Consider the following 21319-nt stretch of genomic DNA (forward strand, 5'->3'; position numbering starts at 1 on the left):
TGCCTCTGGCACTGGACTACTTGACCGTGTGCATGGCATTATGAAGTCTGAAGACTACCAACACATTTTGCAGCATAATGTAGGGCCCAGTGTGAGAAAGCTGGGTCTCCCTCAGAGGTCATGGGTCTTCCAGCAGGACAATGACCCAAAACACACTACAAAAAGCACTAGAAAATGGTTTGAGAGAAAGCACTGGAGACTTGTTAGGTGGCCAGCAATGAATCCCATAGAACACCTGTGGAGAGATCTAAAAATGGCAGTTTGGAGAAGGCACCCTTCAAATATCAGGGACCTGGAGCAGTTTGCCAAAGAAGAATGGTCTAAAATTCCAGCAGAGCATTGTAAGAAACTCATTGATGGTTACCGGAAGTGGTTGGTCGCAGTTATTTTGGCTAAAGGTTGTGCAACCAAGTATTAGGCTGAGGGTGCCAATACTTTTGTCTGGCCCATTTTTGGAGTTTTGTGTGAAATGATCAATGTTTTGCTTTTTGCTTCATTCTCTTTTGTGTTTTTTCATTTATGACAAATTAAATGAAGATAATAATACCAAAGAATTTGTGTTTGCAATCATTTTCAGGAAGAAACTGAGTATTATCTGACAGAATTGCAGGGGTGTCAATACTTTTGGCCAAAACTGTACTAATGCCAGAAGCCGCACCAACAAAATGGAGGAATTAGAACTAATTTTGTTGGAACATAATTATGAGATGGTGGGGATATCTGAGACATGGCTGGACAAGAGCCATGACTGGGCAGTTAATATACAGGGCTATATTCTTTTCAGAAATGACCGTACAAATAAGCGAGGTGGGGGGGTGTGTTTATATGTAAAATCATCCTTAAAACCCATCCTGCGTGATAATATATGTGAATCTAATGAAAATGTAGAGTCCCTGTGGGTGGAGATAAGGGGAGAGTGAAAAAATAATAAATTACTGATAGGGGTTTGTTGTAAGTCTTCAAAAATAATGGAAGCAACAGAAAATATACTCGTAAAGCAAATAGATGAAGCTGCCACTCAAGGAGAAGTCATTATTATGGGGGACTTCAACTACCCTGAAATACATTGGGGAACCGAAACCTGCAGTTCCAGCAAAGGTAATAGGTTTTTGACAACTATGAGAGACAATTACCTTTCACAACTGGTTCAGGACCCAACAAGAGGGGGGGCACTGCTAGACCGAATATTAATCAACAGGCCAGACCGCATATTGAATATACGTGTTGAGGGTCACTTGGGTAATAGTGATCACAAAATAATAAGTTTTCATGTATCCTTTAATAAGATGTGTAGAAGAGGGGTATCTAGGACACTAAACTTCAGGAAAGCAAATTTCCAACAGATGAGAGATGATCTTGGTGCAATTAACTGGGACGATATCCTGAGACATAAAAATACACAAAGAAAATGGGAGACGTTTATTAGCATCCTGAATAGGACCTGTGCACAATATATACCGTATGGGAATAAACATGCTAGAAATAGGAGGAAACCACTATGGCTAAATAGAGCTGTAAAGGGCGCAATAAGTGACAAAAATAAAGCATTTAGAGAATTAAAGCAAGTAGGTAGTGATGAGGCATTAAATAAATAAAGAATATTAAATAAATTCTGTAAAAAGGAAATCAAGACAGCAAAGATTGAGACAGAGAGACTCATTGCCAGAGAAAGTAAAAATAATCCCAAAATATTCTTTAACTACATAAATAGTAAAAAACTATTAGTGTTGGTCCCCTTAAAAATAGTCTGGGTGAAATGGTGGATGAGGATGAGGAAAAAGTCAATATGGTAAATGACTTTTTTTCAACAGTATTTACACAAGAAAATCCCATGACGGATAACATGATCAGTGATAAAAAATTCTCCATTAAATGTCACCTGCTTAACCAAGCAGGAAGTACGGCAGCATCTAAAAATCACTAAAATTGACAAATCCCCAGCCTGGATGGGATACACCCCCGTGTACTGCAGGAATTAAGTGCAGTCAAAGATAGACCATTATTTTTAATCTTTAGAGATTCCATAATAACAGGGTCTGTACCACAGGACTGGCGTATAGCAAATGTGTTGCCAATATTCAAAAAGGGGACAAAAACTCAACTTGGAAATTATAGGCCAGTAAGTTTAACCTCAAGTGTGGGTAAAATCCTGGAGGGTTTTCTAAGAAATGCTATAATGGAGTATCTGATGAAGAATAACCTCATGACCCAATATCAACATGGGTTTATGAGGGACCGTTCCTGTCAGACTAATCTTCTAAGCTTTTATGAAGAGGTAAGTTCCGGACTGGACCAAGGGAATGCAGTGGACGTGGTGTACATGGACTTTTCAAAAGCTTTTGATATTGTGCCACACAAAAGGTTGATACATAAAATGAGAACAATGGGGATAGGGGAAATAGGTGTAAGTGAGTTAAGAACTGGCTCAGGGATAGGAAACAAAGTGTAGTTATTAATGGAGCAGACTCAGACTGGATCACGGTTAGCAGTGGGGTACCACAGGGGTCAGTTTTGGGTCCGCTTCTTTTTAACATATTTATTAATGACCTTGTAGGGGGCATAGAGAGTAGAATTTCAATATTTGCAGATGACACTAAACTCTGCAGGGTGATCAATACAGAGGAGGACAGTTTTATACTATAGGGGGATTTATGTGAACTAAATGCTTGGGCTGATAAATGGCAAATGAGCTTTAATGGGGAAAAATGTAAGGTCATGCACTTGGGTAGAACAAACAAGATGTATAATTTTTGTGCTTAATTGTAAAACACTGGGCAAAACTGTCACTGAAAAAGACCTGGGTGTATGAGTGGACGACAAACTCACATTTAGTGGCCAGTGTCAGGCAGCTGCTGCAAAGGCAAAAAAAAATGATGGGATGCATTAAAAGAGGCATAGATGCTCATGAGGAGAGCATAATTTTACCTCTGTACAAGTCACTTGTACCACACTTAGAATACTGTGTACAGTTCTGGTTTCTGGTGTATAAGAAAGACATAGCTGAACTGGAGCGGGTGCAGAGAAGAGCGACCAAGGTTATTACACTTGGGGTTATTTAGTTTGGAAAAACGAAGGCTTAGGGGTGATCTTATTACAATGTATAAATATATGCGGGGACAGTACAAAGACCTTTCTAATGATCTTTTTACTCTTAAGGTACTGTCACACTAAACGATCGCACCAGCGATCACGACAACGACACGACCTGGGAGAGATCGCTAGAACATATATGATCGTTAGTTAGCTTCCAAACAGGAAGATCTCATAAATGACACATCAGCGATCAGCGATCTGTATAACGACCTCGGCGGTCGTTGGGACCTGTCACACAGCATGTATTGTTAAAAGACCCCGATCTAGATAGGCGTGATTGAGCGCATCATTTTCCACTCCCCTCAACCCAGATTGGTCATCACAATATGGCACGGTATGGCATGACTGTTGATGTCACAGCTCTCGCTTTGTGATTGGACGACCGAGTAATAAAGGACGACGCAATAGCGCTCTCTTTCATTGTTCTCGAGCGCTGTGGTTACTTTATTGCGTCCTGCCAGCCTTCAGTGATTCAGGACCTGAGATCCATAGTGTGGCGCTGCTGCGTTTGCCCTCGATTCATTGATTCCATCAGGATCTCCATACAGTCTTGTAAGGTAGGCACTTATTTTTATTATTTTATTATTTTAACATTTTTTTGTGTCATAAAAATTTTTGAATTACATATTATATTTAATATTTATATTTATATCTGTTTAATAAACAGCAGCCTTGGTAGTTTTCCTTCCACCGCCCTCCGCTATCACATATCTATCTCGGACATTTTTTTTCTGCCGCGCCCACCATTACTGTGTTGTTGGCCATCTCTGGAATTTTTTTTTTGGGCCAGCCATGTTATTTCTGCCGCGCCCACCATTGCAATTTCTTGCCAACTTTGTTAACACTTGTCGTCTATCTCTGTGATTTTTTGGTGCAGCAAATTTTGTTTCTGCCGCGCCCACCACTGCCATTTTATGCAGCTGTGCAAACTGTTGTTGGCCATCTAAATTTTTTTTTTTGTGGGGCAGGCAGCCATTTTAGTTTCAGCCGTGCCCACCTCTGCCATTTTATGATCCTAGCTGTGTTATAAGTTGTTGGTAATGTACGCATTTTAATTTATCATAATTTTTAAGAAAACAAATGTTTCTTGTAGTATTGTGCCATTTTAACGTTATCCTTTCATTATTACAGATGGCTGATAATCACGAATTCCTACGGGACTTCATAGAGATGTACCGCACGATGCCATGCTTATGGAGAATAAAGTCGGCTGATTATAGTAACCAATAGAGTTGAGCGATACCATCCGATACTTCAAAGTATCGTATCGGATGGTATCGGCCGATCTTTAAAAAAAGTATCGGTATCGCCGATTCCGATACCGGAAGTCCCATTCAAGTCTATGGGACTTCCGGTATCGGAATAAGAAAAACCCTTTCCTGCCCTTGTACAGCCTCTCTGGGGTCTGTACGGGCCTTTCGGGGGGCTGTGCCGGCCTGCCAGGGGGTCTGTGCAGGCTCCGGTGGTCTGTGCCGGCCTGCCGGTGGTCTGTGCAGGCTCCGGGGGGCTGTGCCGGCCTGCCGGGGGGCTGTGCCGGCCTGCCGGGGGGCTGTGCAGGCTCCGGGGGGCTGTGCCGGCCTGCCGGGGGACTGTGCAGGCTCCGGGGGGCTGTGCCGGCCTGCCGGGGGGCTGTGCCGGCCTGCCGGTGGTCTGTGCAGGCTCCGGGGGTCTGTGCAGGCATCGTCCGATGGGACTACAAGTCCCATCGGGCGATGCCTGCTACCATGACAGTGATTGACACATTAGCCAATGATGGGACAGTAGTAGTCCCATCATCCGGCTAATGTGTTAAATGTAAAAAAAAAAAAAAAAAAAAATTACATGCTACATACATACAACATGCATACTACATACATGCTACATTCATACTACATACTACATACATGCTACATTCATACTACATACTACATACATGCTACATTCATACTACATGCAACATACATACTACATATATACTACATGCATGCTACATACATACTACATACTACATGCTACATACATACTACATATATACTACATGCATGCTACATACATACTACATGCTACATACATACAACATGCATACTACATACATGCTACATTCATACTACATACTACATACATGCTACATTCATACTACATACTACATACATGCTACATTCATACTACATGCAACATACATACTACATATATACTACATGCATGCTACATACATACTACATACTACATGCTACATACATACTACATATATACTACATGCATGCTACATACATACTACATGCATACTACATACATGCTACATTCATACTACATACTACATACATGCTACATTCATACTACATGCAACATACATACTACATATATACTACATGCATGCTACATACATACTGCATACTACATGCTACATACATACTACATATATACTACATGCATGCTACATACATACTACATGCTACATACATACCACATACATACTACATATATACTACATGCATGCTACATACATACTACATATATACTACATGCATGCTACATACATACTACATGCTACATACATACTACATACATACTACATATATACTACATACATGCTACATACATACTACATGCATGCTACATACATACTACATGCTACATACATACCACATACATGCTACATATATACTACATGCATGCTACATATATACTACATATATACTACATACATACTACATGCATGCTACATGCATGCTACATACATACTACATGCATGCTACATACATACTACATGCTACATACATACCACATACATACTACATACATGCTACATATATACTACATGCATGCTACATACATACTACATATATACTACATGCATGCTACATACATACTACATGCTACATGCATGCTACATACATACTACATACATACTACATGCTACATACATACCACATATATACTACATACATACAATACATTCATACAATACATACATAGACATACAGTACATATAACATAGAGTAACATACTTACCAATACTTGTCACATTGTTCCCCGAAGCCATTGTCGTCTACGGAATAAATATTAACATAACAAACCACAAAAATACTCACCCACGATCCGAAGCAGTCCACGAGTGTGTCCCACGACGATCTTGGGTAGAGAACTGCAGCATCAGCTGTTGCTGCCGTTCTCTACGGGCTGCAGGAATCCAATGACGGAAGGTAGGTATCCTTCCGCACTGTATTCCTCCGCCACTTAAAAAAAAAAAAAGTCCCTAGTCTCACTTTATGCCATTGCTGTGTGGGAATTTCCCACACAGCAATGGCATAAAGTGAGACTAGGGACTTTTTTTTTTTTTAAGTGGCGGAGGAATACAGTGCGGAAGGATACCTACCTTCCGTCATTGGATTCCTGCAGCCCGTAGAGAACGGCAGCATCATCTGATGCTGCCGTTCTCTACCCAAGATCGTCGTGGGACACACTCGTGGACTGCTTCGGATCGTGGGTGAGTATTTTTGTGGTTTGTTATGTTAATATTTATTCCGGAAAGACAATGGCTTCGGGGAACAATGTGACAAGTATTGGTAAGTATGTTACTCTATGTTATATGTACTGTATGTCTATGTATGTATTGTATGAATGTATTGTATGTATGTAGTATATATGTGGTATGTATGTAGCATGTAGTATGTATGTAGTATGTATGTAGCATGCATGTAGTATGTATGTAGCATGCATGTAGTATATATGTAGTATGTATGTAGCATGCATGTAGTATATATGTAGCATGTATGTAGTATGTATGTGGTATGTATGTAGCATGTAGTATGTATGTAGCATGCATGTAGTATGTATGTAGTATGTATGTAGCATGCATGTAGCATGCAGTATGTATGTAGCATGCATGTAGTATATATGTAGTATGTATGTAGCATGCATGTAGTATATATGTAGCATGTATGTAGTATGTATGTGGTATGTATGTAGCATGTAGTATGTATGTAGCATGCATGTAGTATGTATGTAGTATATATGTGGTATGTATGTAGTATATATGTAGTATGTATGTAGTATATATGTAGTATGTATGTAGCATGTAGTATGTATGTAGCATGTATGTAGCATGCATGTAGTATGTATGTAGTATGTATGTAGCATGCATGTAGTATGTATGTAGTATGTATGTAGCATGTATGTAGTATGTATGTGGTATGTATGTAGTATATATGTAGCATGTATGTAGTATGTATGTGGTATGTATGTAGCATGTAGTATATATGTAGCATGCATGTAGTATGTATGTGGTATGTATGTAGCATGTAGTATATATGTAGCATGCATGTAGTATGTATGTAGTATGTATGTAGTATGTATGTAGCATGCGGTATGTATGTAGTATGTATGTAGTATATATGTAGTATGTATGTAGCATGCATGTAGTATGTATGTAGCATGTATGTAGTATGTATGTAGTATATATGTAGTATGTATGTAGCATGTAGTATGTATGTAGTATTTTTTTTTTTTTTTTTAACATTTAACACATTAGCCGGATGATGGGACTACTACTGTCCCATCATTGGCTAATGTGTCAATCACTGTCATGGTAGCAGGCATCGCCCGATGGGACTTGTAGTCCCATCGGACGATGCTTGCACAGACCCCCGGACATCAGCACAGCCCCCCGGCAGGCCGGCACAGCCCCCCGGCAGGCCGGTACAGACCCCCACAGGGTGCACAGACCACCGGCAGGCCGGCACAGCCCCCCGGCAGGCCGGTACAGACCCCGGGCAGTCCACACAGCCCCCCAGCAGGCCGGCACAGCCCCCCGGCAGGCCGGCACAGCCCCCCGGCAGGCCGGCAGAGACCCCCGGAAGGCCCGAAATGACGGCGCATCATGATGCGCACACACCGCGCATCATGATGACGTCAGGCCGTCAATCAACTGAACTTCCGATTCCGATGCCGAATTCCGATATTGAAAAAATATCGGAAGTCGGTATCGGAATTCCGATACAGCAAGTATCGGCCGATACCCGATACTTGCGGTATCGGAATGCTCAACACTAGTAACCAACTTAAAAAGAAGGAGGCCTACCAAAAACTCCTCGACCTTTCAAAACAACATTACCCCAATGAGCCAGCGGATGAAGCATCGGTTAAAAAAAGGATTCAGGCCATCCGCACAGTGTACCGAAAAGAAGTGAACAAAGTTGAGAATTCAAGCAAGTCAGGAGCGGGGTCGGAAGATGTTTATGTGCCGAAACTTTGGTACTTCGAACTTCTCTCTTTCACAAGGGACCAAGAAGTATCGAGAAAAATGGCATGTATCTTGGCACCAGACCCAGTGATCCAGCATGACTCCCCTGTCGGTGATGTAAGTACCTTAATTGTACAACTCATAGTAATGTACGTGGCCATTAGGATTAGAATTTATGAATAATTAAGGAAACATTGACACAATAGCAGACGCTATCCCGTAACGTAATTATAATTGATCTAGCTTTAAGTTAGAGGCCTACCTATTTGACATACCGTTGAAGGACATATAATGACCATTGATATAACCCCCTTTATCAAACTTGTAGCTGTATTTGGCTGTTACACTGTGAAGGTATATTTCTTTTGCTTGTGATGTAACATGTATTTTCTGTTCCCACAGGACACAGAACAGGCTGGCATTTCTACACCCATAATCACGCCAGAGCAACACAGCTTCGCAACTACGGCGCAAGAGGAGGAAACAGTAGAGACACCATCCCCATCTGCACCATCCGCCTCTGTGCTGAGGCAACTGACATTTTCCGGGCGCAAAAGGAAGGCCCCCACCTCGGAGACACCACAATTTATTGAACTGGCAAAAAAAGTTTTAACTACACCTCAGAACCTGACCGGCTTTGCGTTCTATGCAAATGAAAAACTGCCCACACTAGACCCAGTTCAGCATCTCCATGCAGAAAGGCTTATGCTACAAGTTTTGAGTGAAGCCGCAATGGGGAAACTTACAGACACAACAGCTTTCATGGACAGACGTCAGTACCCCCAGAGCGCTTGGCCGCAGAATCCTGAGACTCCAGAGCCTACAATGTGGAGGGAGCATCCGCCGAACCAAGGCCATGTTCCTGCACCTTTTTATTTAACTCCGCCTAGGCACCGTGTTAATGAAAAAGATCCATATTTTTTACAATTGTAGTTGTGCACTTTTTTTCATATAAATTTTGTTTTGTATATATATTTATATATTTTTTATTTTTCAAATTGTTAAAGTTTTTTTTAAATAAAAATGTTATATTATACATGAATTGTGGTGTCGTTTTCTTGCCTTTATTTGTTATTAGAACATTGTGGTTAACAACACTTAAAAGATGGCTGTGCACATGAACATCTTTTACTAAAAGTAATATACAGCCACGTATATAATCAGAAAATATAAAAATTTTAATTTCTGATATATTTTGATACTATGTTTTTTTACATCTTTTACAACATCAGAAACAAGGGGGTTTTACAAAAAAACATAAATAAAACAAAAAAAAAAAAAAAAAATTACTGGCTACTGCCACCCTCTTGTACACCCGCCAAGAACCTCTCCAGCATCACTCCGTGTACGTCCATGGCTGCCAGAGTGACAGCTATAGCTGCTCTCATCCGCCGGTGAGATGCCAGCAGTGCCTGTGCTGTGGGTATTTCTGTAGATGAAAAGGCAAATGTTAACCTGGCAACTATAGAGACACTAGAAACAAAAGGTACATGGCTTTTGTTTTTATCCTTACGGTATTGGGGCAGAACAGTTCTTTCTGGTGAGGGGCTAATAGCCCACCCCGAAGCACTGGCACCAACGGCTATGAGAAAAAAAAAAGGAAAATATTTCACGGCAACCCTTCACCCTTTCCAAAGACAATAGTTTAAGAACCCCTTTTTTTTGTTATTTTCTTTTCAAAAATAAATGTCTTTACTTACCGGATGGAGATCCCACATCAATATCCTGGAGTGATGCTGGAGATGCGCTTGAAGCGGGCAAAGGGGTAGGTGGTGACCCTTCTTGATCCACCGTAGATGCTGATCAAACTGCGATGGCGGGCTTGATGGAAATGGTGGTTCTACAGATAGGGAAAACAATCCATAGATATCTGCATGTTAAATGCTGTCTTTAATTGAAACCAAAAAAAAATATTGTTCTGCGAGATGTTACATCGTCACCGGTATTTGAATAACAACACTTGAATAATAACAATAATTTATGTTATCCTCCACAGTGCAAGTTCATGTTTATTTTAAAGTAACAACAACAACAAAAAAAGGAAAATAATATTCAAACTTCATTTAACTTTCACTTTCACTTCAGCACATTGCTATGTCCCAGCATAACCACATGGCATTTTGCAAACTGTTAACAATTGAACAGTTACCAAATGCTGAACGTGCAATCTGAGATGTGAAGCGGTAACGCACACGTTAATAGACAACATACAACTTAAAAGAAATTTTTCTCATATCCTGTCAAAAACACTCACCCTCTACACTTTGGTTGTCGGACCGGATGTTTGCTATGCGCTGGCTGGACCGGTAGTGCAGATCTGCGAGTTTTTTCCGTATCTGCGTCATACTGCGCTCGACGCCAAACCTGTGCATGAGGCCTCTTTTAATTTTTTTCAACACCCTCTTCTTATGAAGCATGGGCCGGACGTGTGTGGTGCAATTATAGTCCCTCGCGTCGACTTCCTGTATCAAGAATCGAACCTCAGGCTCTCCCCAGGGTACAGAATGCCTGGAAGCCATATTGTTTTGAATGTTTTTCTCTAGGCCGCATTAACGCCGCCCACACGTGCGGCATGACGTCACGGCGCACGGGTACGCAGATGCATCATTGTTGTCCCTCTTTGAGAACGCACCTGAGATGCATATGTGTGGGCTTAACCTCGCTTTTCCTTCTGCCCTTTGCTCACACCACTACAATCACACCACTTCTCTTGCCCTCCCCCCATAACTCCCCCCTCACCATCACACTCCTCATTTGGAGTTATCCCCAGTACTGCCCCTCCCCATCTCAACCCTCTTGTTTTTTGCCTTCTCGATATTAATACCCCCTCCCCATCACACCTACGAATAAACACAACACAAAATTGGAAAGTTTTTTTTTTTTTATTAACACAAACTTTTAAACAGGATAACCAAGCAATCTTTTACATAACTATATCTGATGCTGCCAACTCACAGCACCAGGCCCATTGAAGTATTGGCAGTACTTATCTCGGCTGGCCTTTGCATCGTCCTTGGTCCTGCCAAAATTGACAGGTCGAAGTCCTGCAATAGCAGGATCATTCTCATGCCATTCTCCGAGCACCACGTCACCATTGCTGTCTTAGTCCATGAAGCCTGGCGGACTGTATGCTGCAGCATCGTGTTGTCTTAAAAAATTGTGCAGCACGCAACAGGCCAACACCAGTGGAAACCAGTGTGGAAAACCCTGAAGCGGTTGGCCATGATGCCGAACGCATTCTCAACAAGCGGCGTGCCCTTGACAGTCTGTAATTAAAAATACGCCTTTCCTCCGTCAAAGTCTTTTGTGGGTACGGCTTCAAAAGATGCGCATGAAGGGGGAAGGCTTCATCGCCCACAAACACAAAGTTAAGATTGGCGGTGGTGTCCATGTTGGTTGGCAAGTGCAGTTCAGAGTTATTCAAGCGCTCACCAAAAATAGTGTGCTCCAAAACGCCTCCGTCCGAAACCCTGCCGTTCATGCCAACATCAACGTTTAAAAATTCATAATTGGCGTTCACAAGGGCCATGAGGATCACGCTGAAGTAGCCCTTGTAGTTATAGAAATAACTTCCGCTGTTGGCTGGTTGCGTGATGCGCACATGTTTGCCATCCAAGGCACCACCACAGTTAGGGAACTGCCAAATACGTTCAAAATCACATGCAATTTTTTTCCATTCCGCCGCGGATTTAGGAAAAGGCATGTAGCTCCATATACTCTGGACGATGGCGTTGCATGTCTCTGGGATTAACACGCTGAGGAGTGATCGGGAAACAGCTGCTGAAAATTGCAAGTCTTTCATTGAACGTCTGGTTGCCAGGAATCGCAGCGTGACAGCCAAACGTTCCTCTGCCGAAACAGCTGCACGCATCCGTGTATCCTGCCGTTCAATGAGTGGCCTCACACATTCCAGTAGGACCTTAAATGAATCCACCGACATCCGTAGATAATTGCGGAAATCCTGCGGATTCTTCTCCTGTAACTCCATCACTAGATGCATGTGGGTGATTTTGGACCGCTGCTCAAGCCATTCTCTGGTCCACATGCAACGCTTTCGTTTGGAGCGCCTCTGTTCCGCCCGCGCCTCTTCTTGTCGATCTCCCTCCATCAGTAAAGCTGCTGCCACAATCACACGCTCCGCGGTGGACATGTACATTTTGTGCAACCTGCCCGGTAAAAGGAAGAGAAAAGTTATTTAGAAAGTTTTTAAAAAAATGTTATAGAGTATCAAATATTACAAATTGATTTACTCACAAAGCAACAAAAATCAAAAAATAGATGGGGTGTGCACTGCTAAAAGAAAAAACAGTAGATATAACAAAGTGTAATAAGATTCAAATAGTGTAAAAAAGGGAAAAAAACAAATAAAAAATATCTACCTTGCTAAGGAAATCCACAAATCCAGATGGTAGAAATGCCAAAGATGAAGCGCAGTTGTGACTCCGACAGAATCCAAAACCAGCCTCACACGATACTATCCTCAGCACGCACAAAGGACTAGCACCAGAATGTAGGTGTAATCCAAGCGCGCTGGAACAATAGATGGGGACTCACTGTGACGTTTTCATTTATTGCTGGGGTGATGTTGTGGCCACCAATCGGTGCTGAGGGGCGTTATTACAAATGAAACTTAGTCCCGCCTGCGCCGCTGACATATGAGTCGCCAACGAGATCGCTCGTCGTTCATAAAAGGGGTCAAACACTACGATTCAGGCTCACCAGCGGGACGCCAACGATCAAAATACGGTCATGAACGTTCGTGCACGATCAGCGACATCACAGCGGCGGCCACGTCGCCACTACATGTCACACGCAGCGACATAGTCAGCGATGTCGCTGCTGCGTCATAAAATCGATGTCGCTTTAGCGATATCGCTAGCGATCTCGCTTAGTGTAACATGGCCTTTAGACCTGTGACGGGGACAAGGAGGCATCCTCTACTTCTGGAGGAAAGAAGATTTAAGCATACTCACAGATGCAGATTCTTTACTGTAAGAGCAGTGAGACTATGGAACTCTCTGCCATATGATGTTGTAATGAGTGATTCCCTAATAAAATTTAAGAGGGGACTGGATGGTTTTCTTGATGAGTATAATATTACAGGTTATATACACTAGTTTCCTTGATATTGCGTTGATCCATGGAGCTAGTCTGATTGCCATATGTGGAGTTGGGAAGTCATTTTTTTCCCCAATGTAAAGCTTACTGATTGCCACATGGGGTTTTTTTTGCCTTCCTCTGGATCAACATGTTAGGGAATGTTAGGATAGGATATGGGTTAATTACTAAGTTGCTATTTTACAAGAGCGCGACTTCCAGTTTCCGGCCACTGTCTGTGACTGTGTCAGGATGCAGAACTGCCGGCTGACCATGCGGTGATAGTGCGCAGACACCCGCCCACTCATGGGTGAGACACCATTGGGCCCTCCCATGGCGCTTCCAGTACCTCTGGGGCAGGCCGAAGCAGAGATGGTGCCCTGCCACAACTGACCGGCCTGCATCCTGCTGCTGATGACTGTAGGTTCCCCCATCAAGGACAGGAAGCCACTTATGCGGAGAAAGGCGCCGCCATTTTTATCTTGAAGGTTTCCTGTCCTTGAAGGGTAGATCAGGAAAATCAGGAAACTTTGATTTAACTCTGATACTTCACCCAAATTGGGATTATGTCATAAACGTGTGTATTGGGTGACTCCCTTAATACCCATATGTTTCTTTCCACTGTGCCACACTTTATACACTAACACCAATATTGGAATAAGACGATTCCCTCTGGGAGAAATTCCAGACTCCAGAAGACAGAGTTGAGGCCCATTTTATACTCTGTAAAATAAGAGAACCTGACTTGCCCATATCATCCCTACTTCCCCATCTATGGAGTTGTAATTGGGATGCACTAAAATACAGCCATGGATCAGGAATGGCCAATCCTCCCTCATCCTTATTATGTTGGAGAGTTTGTAGTTTTATTCATGCATCCTGTTTATGCCATATTAATTCCCTTTACACTGTATGGGGTAAGGAATCCAACAATGAGCATTATGTATAACATATAACGATTGTGGCATAAGCATCATTTAGATAAGATTTACTCTACCTATCACCCATAGCTGGAGTTTAGACAATGCATTAACCCTAGTTCTAAATTTATCTAACAAAGGGTCTACTTTTAGCTTTACATATTCTTGAGGCTTGGTACTGATTGTTATTTCCAAGTATTTAAACTTGTCTACAATTTGTAACTGAGATTGTTCCACTATTGGAGAATGGTGCAGAGGATCAACTAGCATCAAGACAGATTTATTCCAATTAATTGATAAACCTGACAACCTTCCGAAGTTTATTATGATTGACATTCTTGGACTGATTCAAGAAGTGACATTAGCTGAAAAATGCAGACTATCATCTGTATAGAGACTTACTCACTCTCTATTTCTTCTCATTTAAACCCAGTGAAACTTCTTGACTCTCTGAGGGTTCAATGACCAGATCAAAGAGGCAAGACGACAATGGACATCCTTGTCTTATGCCCGTCAAAATTTAAAAATCTCAGAAGCTCAAATTTTCGCAACTGGGGAGTGGCATAACAGCTGGGTTAAAGGTTGGCTGCCTAGTAGAAAAAATGCACACAGATAAGGCTTGCATTTTTTGCAGGATGCTGCTAGGCCCCTTTATGTTGGTTTTCTATGTGGTGCATATACAGTCTTGGACTGCCCGCCTGCTATTACTATGGGCGTGATCAATAGGCTGTTATCCAGACACTTTGCATCACATTTACCTGCGTGACTAGCATCCTTTGCAATCCTTATCTGTGTGCATGTTTTTCTACTAGGCAGCCAACCCCTCCATTATTTAGGTGAGTGGGTGGTTGTTCTCATTAGCATAGTTCACCTGTGCTGCCCCAGCCTTTATCATAGGGGGTGTTAAGGACAGCGGAACGCACTAATAAATAAATAATAATAAGTGTGTTCGCCACCCGGGGTCCACCGTGCAGTAGATGTTACACTGCTGCTAGATAATGGCAGACGCACAATATGGCAGTATATTACACACGGGTTGAACGTCACCCAGTGTGCACAGAGCGTACTCTGTTATCTCCACATAGGCGCTTAGAACATAAACGTAAATACTGAGCCTGTTGGACTCACAGGTCTCAGAGAACTGCACGCACGGTATATGGTCATAGGAGCTGAACCCAAAGCAGAGGGTCAGGGTCCGTCTAGACCTACCGTGTGTGCGGTGTCGCTACCGCGGACACCCACAGATGCTGCTGATTACAGCGTGGCGACTGACTCAGCCGCTATATGACAGTGCCCGGAAGAGGCTCACTGTCGGACGCTAGTCAGTGATATGCACTGTGGCCTGTAGCGTGCCACTGACTGGCGCTGACTCTAATACTAAGTCCCTATCCACACACGAAATATAAGAGGGAGGGGAGTCTTAATGAGTCATCATTCACACTGGTAACATGTAGATTCCATACTAGCGCATGGCCGAACGGGCCTTTTATAGCCGTGCGCTTCCGGAATCTTCCAGATCTCTGAGATGGACCAATCAGATCAGGAGAAGGACATGAGCACGTGACTCCCGATCTCCACTGGGAGATCGTTTCGTGAGCATGCCCAGTAGCGCGGCGAGTGGACTTAGCCTCTGGAGTAGCTTGCTGCAGAGCAGGCTGCGCTAATATTACTGGTTCAGAGGTGGCAGCAACAACGAGACCCAGAGAACTGGTCTGAGCAGGGCATCTGGATTGCCGAGATTGCTGTGCAGGTCCCTGAGAGGTCGGAGGGGAATGGGAGACTGCTGGCTGCATGGCTCTGGATTCCTGCTGTGCAGCTGCAGGAACCTGACACCTAACAGGGGGCCTGCTGCATCCTACTAGTGTGTTTGTCATTGGACAAGGTTTTGGTGAGGCTATTTTTCATGATGAGATTTTTTGAGTTTCCCTGTGTTACCTGTTTTGAAATTAGTGTTAGGACTCACAAGTTAATGGGACCCCATGGCATTGGGTTGCGAGCTTATCTGATTTGGTCAAAATATTAATCAATACCTCATTTAATGTGTTTATCATATGCATTATTTTTTCATTTTTTATTGCACTTTTTATCATTTTTTGCAGAATGCAGCTAGGCCCCTTTATATTGACTTGTTTTCTGTGTGGTGCATATATAGTGCTGGACAGCCCGCCTGCTAATACTATTAGCGTGATCAATAGGCTGTTATCCAGACACTTTGCATCACACTTACCTGTGTGACTAGCGTCCTATGCAAGCCTTATCTTTGTGCATTTTTTCTACTAGGCAACCATTATTTAGGTGAGTGGGTGGCTGGTCTCATCAGCAGAGTTCACCTGTGCTGCCCCAGCCTTTATCAGTGGAGGCCTGCTGCATCCTGCTAGTGCATTTGTCATTTGAGGCTATTTTTAATTATGTGTTTTTTTGAGTTTCCATATGGTAGCTGAGCAGGATTTTCTCCTGTTTTACAGATGTTTATATCATGGTAAGAGGGTAATACCCTTGGAGCTTCCCAGGCTATTAATATAAGCTCACAGCTGTATACTTAGCTTTTATTGGCTATTAAAATGGGGTCCCCCTGAAAAAGTGGTGTAGGGTCCCCTTAGAATTAATAACCAGCAAAGGCTAGGCAGACAGCTGTGGGCTGATATTAATAACCTAGAAAGGGGCCATGGAAGTGGCAACTAGTTTCACTCTTCCCACTTGCCTTGCAGCGGTTGAAAGTAGAGTAATGGTTGGGGGGTTCAGGTCACATTTGTAATGTCAGGTGACATCAAGCCCACAGTTTAGTAATATAAGATACAGCCTGCAAGATACCCCCATAACTAACCACAAAGTTATATTTAAAAAAACACACACAGAATAAAGTCCTTTAATTTAAATAATGACACCGACTCCTTTATTGAATTTAAATTAAATCATACTCACTGAATGCCTTATCCATTGAATTCATCATCTCCTGTAACAAAAATGAAATAATAAAACACAATGTCCCTCACCTGTCTGCCGAGAAGATAATAATCCATAATGTACCACAACAATCTTGATGACTTTGAGAGCAATCACTGATGTGACTGTTCTCAAAGACAGTTGGCTACTCACTGGAGGAAATCGCTCCTGCAGTGTATAGCACTGTGTTGTGGTGAGAAAGTTCACCAGAGTTCATCAGCTGATCAGCTCCAGTGACATCTCTCACAGCAGCTCAGTGCTATGCACTGTGGGAGTGATGACGCTCCTGACAGTGTATCGGTGGTGGCCGGTTAGAGCAGTCACATCTCCTGATGTGACTGTTATACACATGAGGTCGCAGTGGGTCACTCGTGATTACATGGACTACAGCAGACAGGAGAGTATATGATGGTTTATTATTTAGGATTTTTATAGGTGACATGAGCATTGGGGATTGGCCGTTGAGGTGAGTATATGTTGTTTTTTATTTTACATTTTTTTATATAGAAGACAAGGGCATCTGGGATTTGGAGTTATGTGAGTATAATGTGTTACTTATTTTTATTTGAATATGTATTCAATTATTTTACATGTTTTTTTTTAAGTTTGAGTGCAGGCGCCGGCTCCTGCCATTACTGTTATCAGTGACATAGCCTGATGGGAGGAGTAGTCTCTCATCATCTGGTGCCTGCTGACCTGCGGAATCTTTTTACTGCGGGTCACAGTATCTCTGTGGGGTCACAAAGCGCTCTGACAATGGTAACAATCTACCGGCGGTAACGTTACCACCGATCAGAACCGCTGTCCCGATGTTTCCCACGCACAGCGTGGGAAACAGCGGTGTTTGTGCTGTGTATGCATTTGTTTTTTCCTCACATTGACTCCAATGGCGTTTGGCTATATTCAGCGATTAAATGGGCTAATAATGCAAATTTGGCGATCATGATCCAAAACGAATATTGAAATATTTTCTCATGTCTAATAGTAGCTAGTGTACAATATAATATGCACCATATAGGACTTTTATAAAATGACCCGATAATCTCTAAATATATTGGCGACTGTCCTAATATTGCCTTTCGTAGATCACCCAACCTTGGTGACTTGTTAGTGAAAAGCCATTACATTTCCAAACCAGTCAACAATCTTACGTCTCATCACACACGACCCGCAGGATACAAACCTTGCGGCTCTTGTGTTGCTTGTTGCAACATTGCCAGGGCCTGCACTTTTGCAAGCTCAGATGGTTCGTGCATTTTTAACATCAAACAATCCATCACCTGTTCATCTACCGCTGTAGTCTATTATGCCACGTGCCCATGTTCCCTCATCTATGTGGGCCTCACCACCCGCCAGCTCAAGGTGAGGGTTCGTGAGCACGTTTTAGGCATAAAGGCAGCGAGAGAGGTTGAGGACATTGCTTCCCTTAAAACCTTGCCAAGGCACTTTAAAATCTATCACAATTGTGATCCTACTTCACTAAAAGTGTCTGGCATTGACATGATTTGTAAGGGGGCTAGGGGAGGCAATGTCAGCAAGCGTCTTGCACAATTAGAAACCCAGTGGATCTGGACACAGAATACTGTGTCCCCACTGGGTCTGAATGAGAGTTTATCTTTTATTCCGTTTTTATAAAATACCCTTGTACTTTTTTAATTCCGTTTGTATTTATTTTAGATCCTTTGGTCGGCACTTTGTATTCTTATGGACCGCATATTTCAGAGAAAGAGGAAACAGTGACAAGATCTTCTCGTATACATCATGATACTGAATGTGGATGGATATAGAAATATACTTTTCTAGCAATATACATATATATATAATATTATGTATAATATGTTATCTTCTTCTTTTTCCGCACTGTACACATTTATTATCTTGTAACAATGGTGCACTCGGAGTATTAATTATATCTAGATACATATTACTATGTGAATTTGTGCACCTCTTTTTAGCACTATTTAGATTAATTTATCTTGCAATGGTGATATATTTTGAGTTTTGTAGTATATATGGAGAGATATATATATATATTTTTCTTATATACTTCTCCTATTTCCCCATTATTATGTTTTAGCACTGTTTTCACGTTATTCTATGTACTATACACTTTTCTCTTTTTTTATTTATTAAATAGTTGTCACAATTAGTGTCATCTCTACATGCTATATGTGAATTGTTTATTCCCTTAGCATTGTTTATTCACTTATCTTTATTTATTATTTTTATTTCTCATTTTATTCTTTTTTCTATTGGATCCCACATACATATTGTGGCGTTATGCTGGACAAGCGGTCCTCTTGCAGCTATCGCTGCATTTACATTTCCTCTTACTTTCTTCCTGGATGGGCCCTTGTGCGCGTGCGCCGCCTAGGCGCCGGTGGTTCACATGGCGACGGCGTCTCTCCATGCCCTGACAGGCCGGGTTTACCCGGCAGTGTTTTGTCATGTGACGCCGCGCGCGATGTGTCTTCCGGGTCGCGGCGGCGCATGCGCCGTTCTGTGGCCCACCCGATATTGACTTCACTATAAATGGAAGTGCCGGCTATTAGTATCTTCTCCCCCTGACGAAGGTAATTCATTCCGAAACGCGCGTCGGGGCGCGTCACCAGGCACATTATACAGCTCACCAGGTAGTTGTTCATCCCCTGATTTTTATTTTGTGGTTTCCACACATTCAGTGTGGTTTGTTCTGCACACTTTTGGTTAGATTATGTGCGTCTTCACCATTTTTATTTTATATTGACTATTGTTGTGTCACTTCATTTGTATATTATTATTTACACAACATTCATATATATTTTATACTTCACTATATATATTTTTTCTTTGCATTTTTTTCACCATTTTATCTTTGGGGTCCATATAAAAATATACAACTATTACCTGTTTATTATTGAGCTTGTTTCTATATTTTTACATGGTTATATATCAAGCCTCGTGCTACAACATATTATATTATGACACCGTGTACATGCCTGGTATGTCTTTCTTTTAATTGTTTTATGTGTATACCCATATTTTAATAAAGGGTATTTTAATTATAACCACACTTTGCTGCATATATTTTATTTATTTTCACCTGCCACCTTGCCGGTTTTTCTTCCCCCATATTCAGTGTGTATAGTCACTCTCTACCGGATGGTCTGCCATCCATAGTTTCTGAGGGGTGTTCCAACTCGGATTTTATTTTATTATATTTCATTATAGTGCTCTATTAAGTATTGAATTTATTAAGTTCATCACCCTTTTTGTTTTAATTTATATTTTCTGTGTTTTGCACAGGCTGTGGTACTCTCTGATATGGATTTCAAGACCAGGGAGTTATCCTGGCAGGGTCAAGTGAACAATGTATTTGGCAATTTAGGTGCAACAACCGTATCCAATACGGATGGTTTGACTTTTGACTCTCTATTTAGATCTATTAAAAAGTTGCTTTTTAAGCGTACTAGAATTTGGTGGACTAAAGCATTTTTGCAAAATTATATACAGAAACAATTGATACCAAGAGGTTTGAGGGTACGGGTGACTCCGACCTTCGTAGTAACAGATGATGAATTTGTGGTCTCTTGGGAGAATACATGTAATGAGACCTCATGGAAATTGATGGAGCTCTTGGTTGGGTTAAATACCAAATTAATTACCAACGTGGATAAGGAACTGGATGACCTGTTTGTTAAAGCAAAGTCTACCCTGTCCTCAGAACAGTTTGGTACACTCAATGATGATCTTGATAAAGATCTAGAGACATTGGTAAAGGATATACAGCGGAAACATACTAATAAACTGACTAGGGATCAGATGGATCTATCCTTAGGTAAAATCTACCATTGGAAAAGACAAATGAATGATAACCCGAACAGAGAACGCTCCGTCTCTGTTGTTTCTCATCCATCAATTAGCGATATTTCTGTTGCCTCCTCTTCTGCCTCTGTTGCATCTATTGTTACTCTTAAGAGGAAAAGAAATTTACGTTTTCTCCCAAATAAGAGAAACTATTCTCCGGACTTGAACTCTAGTCGTCTGAAGGTAATTAATTTGAGTA

Source organism: Dendrobates tinctorius, unplaced genomic scaffold, assembly GCF_039654945.1.
Source record: "Dendrobates tinctorius isolate UK_male_01 unplaced genomic scaffold, ASM3965494v1 ptg000022l, whole genome shotgun sequence".
Taxonomy (NCBI): domain Eukaryota; kingdom Metazoa; phylum Chordata; class Amphibia; order Anura; family Dendrobatidae; genus Dendrobates; species Dendrobates tinctorius.